Source organism: Pseudorca crassidens, chromosome 4 (assembly GCF_039906515.1).
Source record: "Pseudorca crassidens isolate mPseCra1 chromosome 4, mPseCra1.hap1, whole genome shotgun sequence".
NCBI lineage: Eukaryota > Metazoa > Chordata > Mammalia > Artiodactyla > Delphinidae > Pseudorca > Pseudorca crassidens.
The window spans coordinates 81,133,680-81,149,886 of NC_090299.1; positions in this window are offsets into that span (position 1 = coordinate 81,133,680).

Below are 16,207 nucleotides of genomic sequence, written 5' to 3' on the forward strand. Positions count from 1 at the left end.
CTTTTATCTTCAACTATGATCTTTTATTCATTTATTTGAACAGAGCTCTATTTATATCAAAACGTTATATTTATGTGGCTGCTTTCAGGTTACAAATTAATTTCAAAAACATTTTCCCGTTTGATCTTTAGTGTATCTGCAGAAAGGAAAGCTAGGTATTATTTCTATTTTACAAGTAAGGAGAAGAAGTTTGAAGTTAATTTGAACCAGTTTATTGGTAGTAGCACAGTGAATAGTTATTTTTGCAACAAAATTAATTTTCCAAATATTTATTAGAAAATTCATCAAAGTATTTTTTTGTATATAAACACACATACTACATACTTATTCACCATAGCATTGAGTGTGTGTCAGAGAAGTAAATTTTGGATCTTTCCAGAAGGTTCTTTTCTAAGTGGATGTGCAATATCATTATTGCTATAATCAGCAATGCTTTATTTATTTTCCCTCTGGTATCAGCCTCCTTCCTTCAGATTCTTTGTGCTCCTGAGATTACAAGAGCATCCCTCTTGAGTAAGGATGCAGTCATTGTACATTCTGTGGAGAAGACATAAGCTGCGGACAAATGAAAGCTGCTGCTGTGTTTTATCTGGCTTTTTAGAGATAAGCATTCTAAGGTCAAGTTAAGTTTTTATGCTCCTGTGTTCTTTATTAACTGCTTTAAATTATGATAAGAGGTCAAAACACAGAGGTCCTACTAATTTATTTCCTAATTATTATGTGTGTGTGTGTGTGTGTGTGTACACATATGATGTCTCAAAAGGAAAAGGCAAAAAAAAAAGTAATATATAATGAATTTAGAGACAAGAAATGTGAAGGGGGTCATAGTGGTATTTATATGATAGACAGAGTAGTCTTTGTTATAGTATGGGTTTGTGGCCATGTTGGAAGAAGTTTGTCAGTTTGAAGAGGAAAAATCCAAAATCCCTGAAATGATTTGTTCACAGACTTAAATCTGAAATGTAAGATTAATTTTTATTTGTATAGAAATCGCATTACTCATACAGTTAATGATAATTAGGTCCTCTAAAGTTATACATGTCCTCTAAAATTATGTATGTCCTTTTCAGGACTGCATTGGTTTGTTTGTCTGAAAATATCTAGCTGGTAGGATAACGTTTGTCTCACCTAATAATATATTTTCATGCTACTGTTAACATTATTAAATTTGTAATTTTGTTTTTATGCTTGTGCTGCATGATATTCCCAGCTCTCAAAAATGGACCCATGACTGAAATGTGATTCACTGAAGCCTGAAAAGTGATAGAAAGAATTACATAAATAGTATAACCACAGATAACATCATAAACAAAGAGTGAACTGGTCTCCAGTGCTGAATATGGAATGCAAATCTGTATATGCTGGGACACATAAGTCTGCAAGTGTCATGATCTCACATATGCAGCAGGAAAAGAAAAATACAAATAGGAAGTACATTTATGAATATCTTTAAAAAATTGAGTTATATTTGACTAGAGATTAATTTACCAGTATTCCCTAGTTTATTTTCCATTATAAAGCCTTGTCAAACAAGGACATAAGAAATGGCAAGAAATGGCACAAGAAATGGCAAGACCATTTCTTGAAGGATTAATTGATGTGTTCCCCCTGCTTCCTTGTGAAATATTCAGTTTATAGCCTGAGAAATATTCCACTCTTCTCAGACGCATGAGTAAGGGAAATCACCCACTACAGAATCATCCACAGGAAGTCTAACATCATAAAGGTAGAGAAGAAAAGAGAGGAGTAAGGGAAGAAACGGAGCCGGGAGATGAAAGAAAGGAAGGAGTAGGCACAGAAGGGAAGGAAAGAGAAAGGAGGCAGGAAAGGAAGGGCTTATCTTGTCTGAGGAGTAGGTAGAAAATACCTTCACTGTTAGGTACCAGAAGTCTGCATGGATCCCGGCTAACTGTGGAGCGATTGTTTTTGTTTCCCATGGAGAGGTCCCCAAATAGAGAAACTGCAGCTCTTTGATTTGAACACGCAGTTACATTGTAATTGTCCTATAACCTGAAGACTCTACCTTCATTTTGTCCACTCCCAAATGTCGAGTTATCTGTGACTAACCCACCATCCTATAGTTCGGGATACATTCTGTACCTCCTCAGCAGAGGGGAACTTAGACATGAGTTGTCTGGTGGGCTGGTGGTGGTGGTGATGATACTCAGTCATTGCAGGAGTGGGAGGCAGAAGAACTGGACATAATAAGTTGGAAATTGTCATTGATTCTTTTATTTTTGATCCAGTAAACTAAGGGAGATTTTTTAAAAAATAACATGCAAAAAATAAAAAAATAACATGCATAAATAATTTCTATGCAGTAAAAGTGATTAATTTTTTTGTGAAATGTACAGAAGAGAAGCATTTAAGATTTCAGACTTTATAGCAAAAACTACTTAAAAAATTATATAGCCAATTGCAATATTAATGACAAATATTACAAACAGAGAAAGTAGAGGAGGTTATTGTCAAAAATCTTTTATCGAATGATATTTCAAGATGATGCATAACATTAACTATGTATCAAATGAAGAAAAATAATTACGACGTGGTAGGTGCCTGTAGATATTTTAATAACCAGTTGATTGAAATCAACTTTGCAGATTATGAATAAATTCTTGGCCCATGCACTGTACAGATATGAGAGAATCAGAGTTGATGACTTTTTATTCTGTTTATCAATGAGGAAGTCATGCTACAAGGATAAGAGATTTTTTATTTGGTTACCACCTATTTTGTGATCTTGGTCTTTGTAGCTGTGGGCTTGTAAGAAGAGTTGGGAGGAGGGAAAGGGGTTACTTTGTGGACCAGTCTGAGTGTCCTTTGATACTAATCTACGTACACCTTCATTCATAGTAAATATTTTGTGAACATTGATATGCTTCCTGACTTTGATTTCGTGTATCAAGAAACAGTAAAAATGTTAATTCACTCCCATTGTGGCCACAGAATCTTCTGCTTAGTGAAAAAGTGGGCAGCGAGTTCAAGAATCTGCTTTTCCGTGTTAATGTACTCTCTCTGTGCTGGGCAAGGTACCTACGTGACTTTTTGAAAATCTTGTTCAGGTTAATGTGCTCTGCCTACACACTAATATTGTCCCTAAATAATATTCACATATTTCAAGTAATTTCCTCACTAGCATATCAACCATATATATTGAGTATGTTAAATTACTTGAGCCTATCCTTCAGAGCTGAAATGACAAAATATTCAATGTTGAAGATTAGACATTAAGATTTCTAAAGTTAATTGTGCAGCAAATTCTTTGCCTTTGATTAATTTCCTATTGGTTGATTATATTTTTCACTTGTTGAAGAAATACATCAAGAGATAATATCAAGTGAACTTAAAAATCACCTTAAAACATGGTAAGAGAACATGCAAAAAAGAATTCTAGAAATGAATCTAACATAGAGTGGATTAGAAATTTATCCATTGACCTTCAAAGATTCAGGGTGCATGTGCATTTCTCTCATCTTTAAAATTAACTGAGAAAATTAATATTTTTAAATTCGATGGTCCTTAGTTAATTTTATAGCCATATTGAAAGTAGGAGTACTTTTAATATTCAGTCTTCATGTTGATTTCTTATCCACTGACTTCCTGTCTTGCTGAAGGCAACACACTTCACAGAGGGGAGCAGCAGAGTGGAGGAACAATTGAACAATAGGGAACTCTTAGTCCAAAATCCAGCCATTGTTGCAATAGGTGACAAAATTGTCTCTAGCACCAGGAACTGCTTTAGAGCCAACCCCCAAGGCCTATGAATTCATAGTGAGTGTTATGAAATCCATGGCCTGCAGGGCTGGACTGCAAAATATTTGGTACTGGTACATGAAAAGATAAATATAGAAACTAAGAAGAAGAATTTGGAAGTTTTTTTACAGTAATTTGACAACCTACTGCATACAAGCATGTGATCAGTGGACTCACATCACTGAGAAGGTTTAGACTAGTTTTGGTAAAGTTCATCTTGCAGAGTAAACTGGCGTAGGGTGAGATGCTTATGTGTAGTAGGATCACAACACAACATGTAGCATTTTAAAGTTAGCTTGTTAAGTATAACTCAAAAGGATATATCAGAAAAATGTGTCATTGGTTTCTTGTCTTTTGTGTTTTAATTAAGCCTGGTTTTTAATTTATAGTTTAACAAGACTTAGAAAAATAAGGAAGTGACATATATATTATTTGTTTTCACTCCTAATTTACAGATTATGAAACATTTTCACTGAACTATTTTTTCAAGAAAAGATAAAACTTTTCTAACTGTTGCAGAATGGTAGTGTAAAAAATTCTGGTCTTAGGTAAAGAGAAGCTTTATTAAAAAGGACAGTTGCAATAGGAGGAAGGGCACTATTGCCATAGGATGAGGGAGACTTTTGCAATAGGGAGAACACTTTGACCATAATAAGATCTGCAAGACTCTTCAATATCAGGCAAAAAGGTATTTTATTTTATAGGATGACTAACAAGGCTAAAAAGAACTTAGTGAGTAAGAGGGGAATGATTGGGTGGTGTGAACAAAAAGTTGAACAGAAAATGTCTTTCCTTAAGATCAGCTGATTCTTGATTCTCCGGCAGGGTTGTTATGAAAGTTGGTTCACTTTCCAATACTGGCTAAGACTGGGCATGCGTCAAAATTCAGTTTTGTGTGTTCTGAGGAAGAAAAGAAATGAAACTAAAGTTTACTCAACTAAAGTTAGCAGATATGTTGTCCAGATTGGTCAGCGGGTACAAATTGTTTAGCTAATCATGGATGAGACAAAGAATGAGAATTTGGTCTGTGTCTAGCCTTGTCATAGGTGAGTAAGGTAGGAGGCATCATTGACTCTTATCTAAGTCATGGAGGAAGAGGGTTCTTTGCAGTAAGTTGTTTTATAGAATACAAAATGATTAAGGGGGAATTTCTTACCTGTCACTCTTTGCTAGGAGCACAGGAATCTGGTAGAGTTTAACACTGTCAGCTCCCCCATTTGCTTAAGCCAAATGAATATCATTCATTACTGAGTAAGTCAGAGGGGATTGTAAACCAGAGTGGGGAAAAGTAGCTTCTAAGAAGTAGACACCTGAGGACTCTTGTTGGCACTGTTCCTGTAAAATCAGTTAAACTATCTGTTGAGAGATAGTAGCAAAGGTCAGTTGCATTAGGTTCAGGCATCTTAAAAGAAAGTTGCTTAAAATGAAAATAAGAATTATTAATAGAAAAAATTGTATTAAAGTAAAAAGCCAGAAGTTGAACCCCAGAAGGTATTCAGTGAATTCTAAGAGTTTGATGGATGAAAATCTTTCAGTTATGTAGCAGTGCTTGTTGAGCTTCTTGGAGCTAATAAGATGTCAGTGTTCCAGTTATCTCTCCTCTAAGAGCTTGCAAGACCTGAGCACTTTATCTCCCAGTCCGCAGATAGCACAGGAAGAAATTTGCCCCATGCATAGTCTACTGTGGTGATAAGTCCTTCAAGGTTATCAAGTTTTCAGAATTTAGCTCACATTTTTTCTTCACATGTTGGAGGAAAGGGTCTGCTACATGGCTACCTAGAGTCCATATAAGAGTCTGGTTAGTCAAGTTTTAGCTCTTGGTAATACCAAGTAAGGAAGGAGGGAGAAAAATTGGAAACATTAGTTGGGGGTATAGTCAAATATTGAAGGAAGCCAGAAGAATTGAAAATATTGTAAAGGTTGACAATGCATGACAGATGAAAGGATCCAGTCCAATTGAAATATAGGTAACAAAACTGGTTTTTCATATCCATTAGTTACTTACAATTTGGTAAGTGATGCTAAATAGCTCAAAAACAATTGAGGGCCAGAATATGATAACCTGCATGGAGTGCTATGGTTGTCCACTGATACACAAAATTTCTTTCTGTAGTCACCTTTCCTTTGATCAAAGATAATGTCAAAGAAAGGTTATTCTAGATCATAAATTAAGGTTTCTTTCATTAGATTTGGCCTCATTATTTCATAGGTAAAGAATGGTGATTTGCCCTTAGAGGCCTTCTAAAATTTACTTGCTGAAAATTTTCATGAGGAATCTCAGATAGCGTTTCAAAAGCCTCTTAAGGCTAGGAAGCCAAACCAAGAACTCATCATTATACTTCACCTTCAGTACCTATAAATCTGGGTGAATTTCTGTCTTCTAGAGGTCCCTAAAATATCCTGAATTCCCTATGCCTGCAAAGAAATGCTAATCCTTATCAACTGTAAGCCTGGAAGCTCTGTAAAGCTAGGTACTTCACTAGTTTTCCTAATAAGGCTTTGTGAATTTTGGCTCCATAAAGTTAGCTTGATAGTGTCTAGTCATACGTGATTTAAAGCATCATTCTCAAATATGACATTCCAGTCAAAGCCTTGGTTTATTACCAGTGTTTCCAATTATGTCCTGCTAACAAAGGAAGACACATTGAACCTAAGCCAAAGTTATATTACCATAAAATAAAAACATTCAATCCATAAGACTTTCCAAAATATGAAGGGATCAGGATAAATGTTTCATTTCTGTTTATAAGAACATAGTCTACTAAATTGTTAGGAATTATAGAGAGAAAAAGAGAAAAGAAAAAGGGGTTCCTCATATCCAGAAAATAGGATGTTAAATCAGCAGTATTCTAAGCAAAATCCATAATCATCCTTCATGAGTTCTTTCTGTCCTATGTAATTAATTCTTGTTCTGATAGATTCAGGGTTGTCTTGTGATCTCATTTGCTTCTACATTAGAGTTATGAAAATCCTGACTCAGTCCAATGGTATGATCTCAAAGTTATTTAACCAATGCCATCAGAAACCTATGCCCAAGAGTATCTGGCATAGTCATTTTCTAAGGGTCTCTAAGACAGTCCTTTTTTGAAGACAGCATTCTGGTCTATAGCTAATTTGCAAGTGCTTTCAGGGAAGCATGAGAATAAAACAAAAAACTTTGTGTAGAGGATGTAAGACTTTAAACTTGTGATTAATTTATCATTGATAATTTTCAAAAGCAAAAGATCTAATGAGAGTTTATTAAAATATAAATGCAACTGACAAGGAAATTTGCTTGTTTTTGGCACACAAAACAAAATCAATCAAAAATCACTGTGTCAGGGCTTCCCTGGTGGCGTGGTGGTTGGGAGTCCTCCTGCCGATGCAGGGGACACGGGTTCGTGCCCCGGTCCGGGAAGGTCCCACATGCTGCGGAGCGACTGGGCCCGTGAGTCATGGTCGCTGAGCCTGCGCGTCCGGAGCCTGTGCTCCGCAACAGTAGAGGCCAGAACAGTGAGAGGCCCGCGTACCGCAAAAAAAAAAAAAAAAAAAAAAAAAAAAATCACTGTGACAATAAGAGGTTTTTAAAGTATACATAAGATGTAATAAGAACTTAGCACAAAATGAGAAAACTTATTTTCTTAACTAATTATGGTCATGCTAAAGTCAAAACACAAGAAACAATTCCAATATGACACAGAATTTTTGCCTCCTAGGCAGATTATTCAGAAGGTAAAGATACACATTTTACGACCTCTTGTTAATAACAAACCGATAATTCAAGAAAATTTGTCATTTTAACAGAGAGAAAACCAGATGTTAGTTTTGCATCAATGTACTATTTTACACAAAAGCACTTTTCAAACAGTTCTTATAAATAAACCTTTGATAGCTTTAAACTTAAAAAATAAAATTGCCTGTCTGTAGCACTTCACAACTTTCTGTACCCATTCAGGTTTTGTTCTACACTTTCCTCTTTCTCACGTGGAATAACTAATCACTTTACACTGGGACAAAATTACTGCTTTCTCCCCTAACGAAAACAATTCCTGAATACCCTGTATAGAAATTTGTTTTTCTCTGCCACTGTTTCTTCTGGTAGAGTCTCATTAACATATATTGGTTATAAATTTTAAATATATTAGCTTCCATTTCACAGAGAAAAGTATAAAGTGGATAATTGTGAACTCTGTCATAGATCAGGGGTTTGTCTTAGAGCTTAAGAATATACATACCCCAATTTTTATAACCGTTTATGTCCTTGTAATATAACTTGTAAGTGTGACCAAAAATGAATAACATTAACAGACCCAAATACATAAAGTCTTAAAATTAGGCTTAGTAATTTATATTTCAGTATTTCATCTTACATAGAAATGGTTTAGGTATTGAAAGAATATTCATTAGTTAACCTAATGTAACATAAGTCTAGGAGATTTTTCTTTTGGGTCATGCCGCCGCATGTGGGATCTTAGTTCCCTGACCAGGGATCGAGCCCATGCCCCCTGCAGTGGAAGTGCAGAGCCCTAACCACTGGACCACCAGGGTTAGGGGTTAGATTCCTGAGTCTAAGATTTTAAGTTATCAAAACATCTTGGAGATTATATCTTCATATTGATGAACTATAAAACATAATTACTGTTGAAATAAAGTTTGTCAAAATATTCAATTTGATTAATCATAAATTTACATTTTCATATCTTAAACATCTAGTAGATATAATGTAAAGTTAGTCAGTAAAATATAAGTTTAGGAGGAACATATCCAAACAGGAAAAAAAAAAGATTGTATTAGTCTTAATTTCTGGCAATTTTAGGAATATTCAACTTATATAAACTCTTATTGGTCTCTAAGCCAATCAAAATAGAGCTCCTTTGAGGAATTTTATAATGTAACTTGGTAATACCATCCAGAGTTAGGAAAATATTACACATGCATAACTTACCTACCTACCTACATATATATATACATACTATGTTAGTCTGCTCAAGCTAGCAGAACAGAATACTCCTTATGGCTCTTTCTAATGGCTCCTTCCACATAGCTCTCTGTAGGGGCCTTGCCCTGTGGCTCTTTATAAGGGCAGTGTGGTCCAGTGAAACCAAGGGGGTGGTTCTATCCTGTGAAATCAAGGAGGAATCAATCAGCCTTATCCTCTGAGCCTACGGTGGGAGTGGCAACCTCCACCTCCCGCTATGATCTCTGAATTGTCTTTGGAGTTATTCTTCCCTTTTCTTGAAGCATAATGTATATATATTCACAGCTGAATAGATTTATGATCCTGTCCTGTAGAATCCCAGAAGTCTGAAAGCCTTCCTTCATTCTGTCGTGTTTTCTCTCCCCTTTAGTTCCAGTTGTATTTCTGCTGGTATAATTCCATCTCTATACCTGGCTTCTGCTGAGGTGGCTGATCCATGAGTTGCACCCATGATTTCTTTATCAAATGGTTGTTCAGCCATACTCTTCGTGTTCTCTTCAGAACATGCTCCTTCACTTTTTACAGTATAGATAGGCTGAGAATTTTCCAAATCTTCAAGTTCTGGTTCCTTTTTCCTTCAGTTTATCTCTTCTTTTGCATTTTACTATAAGTAGTAGAGAGAAACTAAACCTCTCCTTCAATACTTTGCTTAAAAATCTCCTCAGCTAAATTATAAATTTATCATTCCCAAGTTCTACCTTCCACCAAACACTAGAGAGGAGTCAAGTTCTTTGCTACTTTATAACAAGGATTGTCTTTCCTCTAGTTTCCAAAAACCTGTTCCTCATTTCCGTCTGAAACCTCACCAAAATCACCTTCAATATCCATATTTCTAACAACACTCCTTTCAAAGATCATGTAGGCTATTTCTAGCATGAACCTCAAAACTTTTCTGGCCTCTACCCATCACTAAGTTCTGAAACCAATCTCACATTATTAAGTATTCGTTACAGCAGTACCACACTTCACAGTACCCGAATTTGCATATTAGTCAATTGGGACTGGCATAACAAAAGACCACAGACTGAGTGGCTTAAACAACAGAAGTTTATTTTCTCAAAGTTCTGGATGCCAGAAGTCCAAGTTCAAGGTGCTGGCATAGTCAGGTTCTGGTGAGAGCTTTCTTGCTGGCTTGCAGATGACTGCTTCTCACAGAGCCTTTCTTCTGTGTGTGCAGAGAGAGAGAGAGAGAGAGAGGGGGAATGCTCTAGTGTCTCTTCCTCTTCTTATAAAGACATAAGCCTTATCAGATTAGACCCTTTTGATTTCATTTAACCTCCTTAAAGGCCCTATCTCCAAATATTGTCATATTGGGGGTTAGAACTTCAATATATAAATTAAGGGGGAGGCATAATTCAGTTCATAGCACATATATATGCATATACATACATGCATAGACAGACCAAACAGACCCAAATGCAGAGCTTATAGGTTCAACTCTAAAATTTCAGCTATGAGTCAGACATAAACACAGAAATACAAAACTCACTGGTTTGTAGAGGTCTGGCTCTAATCCCCACCTTTATATTTTTACCAGGATTATGTTTCTGGTAGATGGGAAAATTTAAGGTTGCCTGTTTAATATGGGATTTAAAGGATACCCACTAACGCTTGTGGAGGAGAGCGTTAATTTTTTTTTGCTCTGGTATGTAATCTTATTTAGCCTATAGACTAAATTTTGGACAAGGGAAAAAGAGGAGAACAAGTGACCATCTTGAGGTCTCCAAAGCTCATATGAGTGATATGATACCCAGACTGTTTCCAGTTAGCTTTTTCAGTCTCAGGCAGTTGTTTTTAGGGTCCTGCGCCTTTTGAGAGCCCAGGTAAAGCTGGAGTATGGAGTTACTATAAGGAGCTGAGGGCCAAAGTGAGAAGGGAAAGGTCTGGCAGAGGTGGACAGAGTGGTGGAGGAGTTGGAGATGTTGAAGAGAGATAAAAGATTCACAGAAGCTGAAGGAAGACCAAAGGTAGTACAAAGAAAGAAAGAGAAGGAATGGGTGATGGGAAAGGGAAGCTTTAAATGGCCCAAAATTTGGGGCAGTCCCAAATTTTCCAAAAAGTCCAGAATATTGAAGTTTTAAATGGTTCCATGGTGAATTTTTCCATTTCTCAAGGTACTGAACAGAATTAGTGCCTGAACATTTGTGCCCCCCAAATTCATACATTGAAGCCGTAACCACCAATGTGAAGATATTTGAGGATGGGTCCTTTAGGAGGGAATGATGGTTAGATAAGGACATGAGGATTAGTGCCTTTATAAGTAAAGCCACGAGAGAGCTTACCCATTCACGCACTCTCTCTCTCTCTCCATGGGCATGCACATGAGAAAAGCCATGTGAGTACACAGCAAGGAAGCAGCCATCTGCAGGCAAGGAAAAGAGTTCTTACCAGAACGTAACTATGCTGGTACCATGATCCCAGACTTCCAGCACTGTGAGAATATAATTTGATGATTCTAATTTCCCCAATCTATAGTATTTTGTTATGGCAGCTCAAGCAGGTCAAGACAGTGCAATTATGGAAAAGCATGTAGTCAATGGGAAAAGATGAGGCAGAGTGCCTAATCGGGTGAAAGTTACACATGGGACTAGATAATTAAATCAGAGATAAAACCTTAAGGGAGCTGGGAAAAGGCCCACCTGATTCATTCCCTCACACAGTCCCCACAGAACCAAGGAAATTTCTCCATGTAATACCCAGTTAAGGAGCTAAAGAAATTCCCTCAAATGATCCTCAGCTAGAGGATCCAAGAAGAAACAGAAAAGGCCTCACAGAAGGGCCAAGAAATTTGTCTATGCATGAGAGAATCAAAGTAACCCTTTATCGTGTCACAACAGACAAATATCCAGAAAATGGGTGAAGAGTTGAGACTTACCACCATGGTTAAGAAGCCCAGCCAGGAAAGAACAGAGGATCAGAGAAGCTGGAAGGAACACAGAGGAAGACAGAGGGTCTGAGGGTGGTCAGCACTCCATTCTAGTGTCAGCATCCAAAAACTTTCAAGTAAAAACAGATTGGGACTTAGGTAAGGAGAAATTTTACTAAAAACGACTGTTGCACTAAGGAGAGGTAGACCACTGCATTAGGAAAAACTCTCCAAGCATAATATCTAAAAGTGTCTCAAATGTCAGGCAGAAATGAATTTTCTTTTATAGGGAGAGGTAAGTAAGGTTAGAAAGAATTGGGCTTGGGGAGCAGGTTGAGCAGGTATGTGATCAGACGTTGGATCAGGGAACTTCTTTCCCTGTGGTCAGCCAATTATTGGGCTTCTATGGAGGGTTGTTCCACATTTAGAAGTAGCAGAGAGGTTCAACCACATTTAGGTTAGGTTAGCAGGTATTTTGTCCAGATTGGTTAGTGGCTATAAATAGTTCAACTAATCATGTATGAGACAAAGAATGGAGATTTTGGAGGATCTGTGTCTGGCCTTGAGACAGGTAAACAAGGGGCATCCTTGAGTCTTATCTAATTCCTGTGGTACGGAAGTTTGGCTCTTTGCAGTAAGCCATATCTCAGAACACAATTGGGTGGGGAGATTTCTTAACTGTTGCTGTTTCAGGAGCACGGAGCCCAAGGAAAGATGAACTCTGTTGGTTGTAAACCAAATGATGGCAATGGAAGTAACTCTGAAGAAATCCCAAATATGTACTACTAATTTTACCTAGAAGCATGATCTCTTGTGTGCCAAGTTCAGTTTTGTAGACATAATTAATGGAGGAATGTAAAGAATAGTATCTTATTTGTGTGGTCATAACATGGCTAATGAAGCAAGAAAACCATCAAAATCCGAGCAAAAGTTATGAACAAATCATAAAGAAACAATTTCAAAACAAAAAATATTTGAAAGAAAAAGCATTGAATTAAAGGCTGTTAGAAACAGATGTTTCATAGTTTACCTATGAACATTAGTGCTTTGCAGGATTCTAATAAAGTAACAGCCAAGACTAAAAAGATACAATTGCCATGCTATTATATTGGCTTAAAAATAGTGGTGAATTTGTAGCAGAGAAAGTAGTGAAAATACCACTTTGCTCTGATACCATATCATGTATTCCAGAACAGGCTAGCAATAAGAAGGACCATCTCAGAAAACAAAGCTTTCAAGGTATTTTTCATTGCAACTTGGCAAATGCCCAGATACGGCTAACATGACAATTTAAAAAATGTTTCTGTGATTTGAACATAGTAGTGAAGGGAAGGAAGAATAATTTTTTTTAGCTTCATTGCTGGAAACACAACAAAATTTATACTTTATAAAAATATAAAAGATTACATAGTTTGAAAATGTGGTTTGGAGTCTAAGTTTGGTAGAAGTGTGTTCTGAAGAAATAGCTGTGATATCAGAAAACCTTCTGAAGTAGTTATATAGATTAAAGAGTGAGATTGTGCCAGAATATAAATTGATACACTTCTTGCTTCACGGAGAAAGACTTGCTGTGGAAAAAATATGTGCCCAGTGACATAGTAACATTTATTAATTACATAGGCTAAAACATGAAAGTTGTGATTATTATTATGTGATAATGTGGAACAGATCATAAACAGGAATCAAAAGTTCTGTTCAAAATGTTTTAATTACTGAACACTTAGTATTTCTACAAAATAACTATCAGTTTGGTCCCAACTTTTTAAAGCTATAAATTGGGCTGCTAGTTTTCATATTGCATATATTCAGTCTTTATAATATTTAAAATTTTTGCATGCAAATGATCCAATACAACATGGCTCTCAAAGGCAGATAAGGTCAAAGAACAAAAACAAAAGTTAGAAGTCTAGAAGAACCATTTCCACAGATTCTGTGACGTGTTTCTTAATTGAAGAATAATTATCAGTTAGGTAGAGGATGTTCATGTTACATATCTGAGGAAAGTTATCACTGAAAAACAAGAATTTTATGGAAAATTTTGATTTGAGTTTTTCAAGAAGATAAGTTTCACATATGACAGATCTATGAATATGGGATTCCTTACTTTAATCATAAAATAATTTAAATTTAATCATAATTATATAGAATATGTTGTTGGAATTGCTATTGATGAGTAATTAAAACTGAATTTTGAAAAGCAGCACAATTTGCTTCATTTTGGATAAAAGTTTAAAAATGAACATTCTGAGACTGACTGAAATCACTTTAAATTTGATTTTTCATTCAATTCAACAAATGCCTCTGAGACTGGCTTCTCTACCCATATTATCAAAACAAAATATAAATATCATGTAGATATACATTATCCCAAGCAAGCACCATTGTCATCAATCTCACCTAGATTAGATAAACTAACAAGCAAGAAGCAAGCTCATTTGTCACATTAAATCTTTAAGAATTGACATGCATAATATTCATCAAAATGTTTGTAAGAGATTTCATGTGGAAAATAGCCCTTTCATTCACAACTTTTCAGTAATCTATAGTTTGAAATTCCATAAATGTGGGAATGTAATAGTTATTTCTTACATAGCATTTTTGAACATTCAGTAAACAACATGTGTAGTTCTGGTAACTCTTTTTCCCGATGTCTATGAAATTTGGTCTTTTCTTGTGTATATGTATTTTTTCATTTTATTTTTGCTAGTAATTTACTGTTAAATTTTATAAAGCTATCTAACCATGACAGATTATTAATTTAAAAAGGATAAAACTAGTCCTTCATTAAGTATAGCTTGAAAAGCACTATTCTAGAGCATTCTCTGATATCCTGTCCTAATTCTGGGCTCTAGCCTTTAACTTTACTCCTATCAACTTCTATGAAGTAAAAGATAATGTCTAATTTTGCAATCCAGGTCTCACTTTAGCCTCCCTCAGTGAACTAAAAATCACCCCTAACTTAAAACCATCCCTGGTAACTTGCACCTTCTCTTAGATTTCACATGGCTCTACCTAAATACTTGCTTCCTCTCAGAGACTAGCCTCAAAAGGTAGGCACAAATCTGCAAGGGTCATCTAGAGGTACAGGTTTCATAAAATATACTTTAAAGTGTTTATTTTTGCCATTTGAGAATACTGTCAAGACTTCAAAATATAGAAGTCGTAGTTGTCAAAATATGTCTGGCATATAACAGTGTATATTTTTATTTTTTCAATGCAATTGTAAAGAATACGGCCAAGAAGGAAAAGTAAATATTATAAATACAAGTTATTACAAATAAATAATTTTGATTCTGCAAAGACTTACAAAAAGTTTTTGATTATGAAAATACAGGGTATATATGGAGTGTACAATGGGGGCTACGATAGAATGGATAATGGCCCCTTAAATATGTCCACATTCTAATCCCCAGAACCTATGGATATTACCTCTTTTTGTTTGTTTTTGTTTTTTTGCGGTACGCGGGCCTCTCACTGTTGTGGCCTCTCCCGTTGTGGAGCACAAGCTCCAGACGCGCAGGCTCAGCGGCCATGGCTCACGGGCCCAGCCGCTCCGCGGCATGTGGGGTCTTCCTGGACCGGGGCACGAAGCTGTGTCCCCTGCATCGGCAGGCGGACTCTCTACCACTGCACCACCAGGGAAGCCCTGGATATTACCTTTTATGACAAAGTAGTCTTTGTAGACGTGATTACATTCAGAATCTTGAGACAGGGAGATTATCCTGGATTACTATGCTGTGTCTGATGTAATCATAAGAGCCCTTTTAAGAGGAGGAGACCAGAGTTACTAGTAGGAGATGTGACCATGGAAGCAAGAGGTTGAAATAAAGGGAGGAAGGAGCCATGCGCCAAGTATGTAGGTGGCTTTTAGAAACTGGAAAATGAAAGAAAACAGATTTTTCCCTAGAGTCTCTAGCAGAACCAAGCCCTGCCGACATCCTGATTTTAGCCCAGTGAAAAGGATTTTGGACTTTTGACCTTCAGAACAGGTAAGATAATAAATGTGTCTTGTTTTAAGCCATTAAGTGGCTTAAATAGAAAACTAATACAGGCACCTAATGTTTGTAGGTGAGAAGCAGAGAAGGTTTTCCACAGGAAATGATATTTAATCTGAGGTAAAAATAAAAACCAAAAATTAGCCAGGTAAAGAGACGCAGAAAATTCTAGGTAAGGGTCATATTGTGCATGTAAAGAATTTGAGGCCAAAAAGAACATGGTGAGTGTGTTAGTTACCTACTGCTTCTATAACAGATTCCACAAACTTACTGATTTAACAGATTTATTATGTAGCAGTTCTGGAGGTCAAAAGTGCAAAATCAGTCTCACTAGGCTAAAATCAGGGTGTTGATAGGACTATGTTCCATTTGGAGACTCCGAGAAAAATCCATTTCTTTGCCTTTTGACATTTCTAGAATTTGCCTGTATTTCTTGGCTTGTGGGTGCCTCCAAGTCAGCAATCACATCACCCCAAACTCTCCTCTGACTCTCCTGCTTCCCTCTTTTACTTACAAGGATTACATTGGGTCTGCTGGGATAACGTGGGCTTACCTCCCCATCTCAAGATCCTTAACTTAGTCACATTTGTGAAGTAATTTTTACCATGTAAGATAAAATATTGACAGGTTTCT